The sequence below is a fragment of the Anabas testudineus genome, chromosome 11, assembly GCF_900324465.2.
Source record: "Anabas testudineus chromosome 11, fAnaTes1.2, whole genome shotgun sequence".
Lineage (NCBI taxonomy): Eukaryota > Metazoa > Chordata > Actinopteri > Anabantiformes > Anabantidae > Anabas > Anabas testudineus.
The window spans coordinates 588,318-592,500 of NC_046620.1; positions in this window are offsets into that span (position 1 = coordinate 588,318).

A 4,183-nucleotide genomic window follows, 5' to 3' on the forward strand; every position below is an offset into this window, starting at 1 on the left:
AGTCTCATTTATTCTTCTGCTTTATCAGTTTTCTATCAAACACAATCTGCTCTTTATAATTTCTACTTTATCTCTTTAACTTTATCTTGTTATAACATTTGTCATGATGATGAATAAAAAGGATGAATGATAAAATAAATATCAGCAGGTCTGTAGCACAAGTTGCACTTTTCACGTTATTCCACCAGAGGACAGTGTTCGTTCACAGAAACATCGTCTGTAAAAGATTCAATTTACATTTATAATGTGAAAGGTTCAAGAGACCGCAGGTACGGTGGCCCTGAGAGACAAAACTGAAGTAGAAACAGCTTCAACCAACACAACAAATGAAGCAGCTGGAAACAAGTGGACGAGTACGTTCGACTCAGGTGTGTTTTTATTCTAACTTCACCTGTCGTCAAACTCTTCATCAGCTCGTGTTTGCAGTGTTTTGACCTCTCAGGGCCACCGTACAAATCTGTCCCTGAGACAGATGCTTCAATAAAACCACATCAACACGTGGGGACAGAGAACTGTTCACTGATCCAGCACCGGGTGGAGCTGTTGGTCCTCAGGAAAAACTGATCCAGCACCGGGTGGAGCTGTTGGTCCTCAGGAAAAACTGATCCAGCACCGGGTGGAGCTGTTGGTCCTCAGGAAAAACTGATCCAGCACCGGGTGGAGCTGTTGGTCCTCAGGAAAAACTGATCCAGGTCCACAGAAAATCCCTGATCACAGCAGTTTGGAGGGAAGCAGGAGCAGGACTGAAGAGGGGCGAGGTGAAGGAGGTTAGTTAGCAACCACTTCCTCTTCCTCCTCCACCTCTTCCTTCTCCTCTTCTTCCTCCTCCTCCTCCTCCTCCTCTTCTTCCTCCTCCTCCTCCTCCTCCTCTTCTTCCTCCTCCTCCTCCTCCTCCTCCTCTTCCTCCTCCTCCTCTTCCTCCTCTTCTTCCTCCTCCTCCTCCTCCTCCTCTTCTTCCTCCTCCTCCTCCTCCTCCTCCTCTTCTTCCTCCTCCTCCTCCTCCTCCTCCTCTTCTTCCTCCTCCTCTTCTTCCTCCTCCTCCTCCTCCTCCTCCTCTTCTTCCTCCTCCACCTCCTCCTCCTCTTCTTCTTCATCCTCCTCTTCTTCCTCCTCCACCTCTTCATCTTCCTCTTCCTCCTCCTCTTCCTTCTCCTCCTCTTCCTCCACCTCCTCCTCCTCTTCTTCCTCCTCCACCTCTTCCTCTTCCTCCTCCTCTTCCTCCTCCTCCTCTTCCTCCTCCTCCTCCTCTTCCTCCTCCTCCTCTTCCTCCTCCTCTTCTTCCTCCTCCACCTCTTCCTCTTCCTCTTCCTCTTCCTCTTCCTCCTCCTCTTCCTCCTCCTCCTCTTCCTCCTCCTCCTCCTCTTCTTCCTCCTCCTCTTCCTCCTCCTCTTCTTCCTCCTCCACCTCTTCCTCTTCATCTTCCTCCTCCACCTCTTCCTCTTTATCTTCCTCTTCCTCCTCCTCTTCCTTCTCCTCCTCTTCCTCCACCTCCTCCTCCTCTTCTTCCTCCTTCCTCCACCTCTTCATCTTCCTCTTCCTCCTCCTCTTCTTCCTCCTCCTCCACCTCCTCCTCCTCTTCTTCCTCCTCCTCCTCCTCCTCCTCTTCTTCCTCCTCCACCTCCTCCTCCTCTTCTTCTTCCTCCTCCTCTTCTTCCTCCTCCACCTCTTCATCTTCCTCTTCCTCCTCCTCTTCCTTCTCCTTCTCTTCCTCCACCTCCTCCTCCTCTTCTTCCTCCTCCACCTCTTCCTCTTCCTCTTCCTCCTCCTCTTCCTTCTCCTCATCTTCCTCCACCTCTTCATCTTCCTCTTCCTCTTCCTCTTCCTCCTCCTCTTCCTTCTCCTCCTCTTCTTCCTCCTCCACCTCTTCCTCTTCATCTTCCTCCTCCACCTCCTCCTCCTCTTCTTCATCCTCCTCTTCTTCCTCCTCCACCTCCTCTTCCTCTTTTTCCTCCTCCTCTTCCTCCTCCTCCACCTCCTCCTCCTCTTCTTCTTCTTCCTCTGCTTCCTCCTCTTCTTCCTCCTCCACCTCTTCCTCTTCATCTTCCTCTTCCTCCTCCTCTTCCTCCTCCTCCTCTTCCTCCTCCTCCTCCTCCTCTTCTTCCTCCTCCTCCTCCTCCTCCTCCTCTTCTTCCTCCTCCTCTTCTTCCTCCTCCACCTCTTCCTCTTCATCTTCCTCTTCCTCCTCCTCTTCCTCTTCTTCTTCTTCCTCTGCTTCCTCCTCTTCTTCCTCCTCCTCCACCTCCTCCTCCTCTTCTTCCTCCTCCTCTTCTTCCTCCTCCACCTCTTCCTCTTCCTCTTCCTCTTCCTCCTCCTCTTCCTCCTCCTCCTCCTCCACCTCCTCCTCCTCTTCTTCCTCCTCCTCTTCTTCCTCCTCCACCTCTTCCTCTTCATCTTCATCTTCCTCTTCCTCCTCCTCTTCCTTCTCCTCCTCCTCCTCTTCCTCCTCTCTGCTGTTCCTACGTCAGCAGATCCAGGTCTAACAAACAAACACCTGTGGTGTTAACTGAAACGCTGACGTACACGAAGCAGCAGATGATAATCACCTGCTCTCACTCAGCTCAGACATTTAGTTCTTACCGTCGTGCAGTTTGTGTAGAGGAAACAGTAGATGGAGGTTTCTCCCATGCTGCCCTTTTCTGTACTGAGTATGTGTGGAACACGTCTGTGTGGATGGATGAGGATCAGTACGAGCGTTTGTGTCTGTAGTGTCAGTGCAGCTCCATCCGATTTGGCCTTTAGCGTCAGTAGTGGAGATGAAGCTGTAACGTTTCTGAGGAATCCAAAGGTACACAGGGAGAAACAGCATCTCTTCTTTTTAACTTCTGTGATGGAGTCAGACTGAGGTTTTACAGCTTCATCAACAAGAACGGAGCTGCTGAGAGGACGGCACACACACACACACACACACACACACACACACACACACACACACACACACTCCTCGTCCTGTTTATTTACCATCTCTGCTCACCACTGCTGCTGTCACTCATGCGACTGTTGCTGCTGTGTTGCATTCACTGTGAGCAGGAAATTACTGTTTTTTAATTCACTGCAGAGACTCAGTCGTTCTCCGGTTTAAGCAACTCTCTCTCCTAAAAATGACATTTAATGTGAAACTAAACTGCCAAGATACTTTATAAGGAACATATAAAGTTCCTGGATGTTTTCACACTACTCTTTTTCTGAATTAATAAAAACTCTGTATCTAGAAGTGGAAACTGAGTTCAGAGGAGGGGGTTGGATGGATGGTGATTTAATGCAACCTGACACACAGAGTTTGATTCCAAAACCTGTGTGTGTCCTGTCTGTGATCGGGTTTAGGCAACAAAAGCACTTTAGGAAAAGTCAGAGAAACACTGTAAATAAATGTAAATATTGTTTTTGCTGTTAAAATGTTCTCTAAACTTAACCAAGTGCTGTGAGAGTCTAAAAACAACCATATATTGATGTTACCTGTCACCATAACCATATTATGTTAGGAGACAGAGACGCAGGCATAAAGACCCAGTCTAGCAGCTGCTCTGGTGGTTTACACAACATGTTGAGAAATCACCATAATAATGTGCACAATTCATTCATTCTTTAAAATTAATGCATTAAATAAAACAACTTCCACAGAGGGGCCATTGACATTTGGCTTAAACTGCTGAATTTTTAAAAGGAGTTCTGACTGGAAGCAGCTAAAGTGACTTCAAAGAAGAAAACTACAATAACTCTGTTTCACTTTATTATCGCAACATGTTTTATTGGAATGAAAATGTCACCAGTCATCACATCAGCTGGACGTGAATCATTTGATCAGGATCTCTGTGGAGACGATGCAACGTAAAAAGACCAAAAGCAGCAACAGGACGAGAGGCTGAAGATGACACGGAGGTTAATTTGTTTCTAAACTGAACAGATGAGCAAGAAGAGGCGTTCAGGGTGTGACAGGACAAATAACAATCTTCTAGTGTTGGCTGGGGGTGACTTGTCTGTCCTTCCACATCATCCGCTCTTACACGTTTCCTGACGTATGGAATTGGAAAAGAAATTAAATCTCGTCTTCTGCAATGTCTCAGTGTGGAAACTGATAAAACAGGGAGAGACCATCACAGTAAAGTACAATCACATGACAACTTTGGTTCCGTCATCAGGTTTGTAGCATGATAAGTTATTAGAAATAAGTGAGAACAGGTGAAGT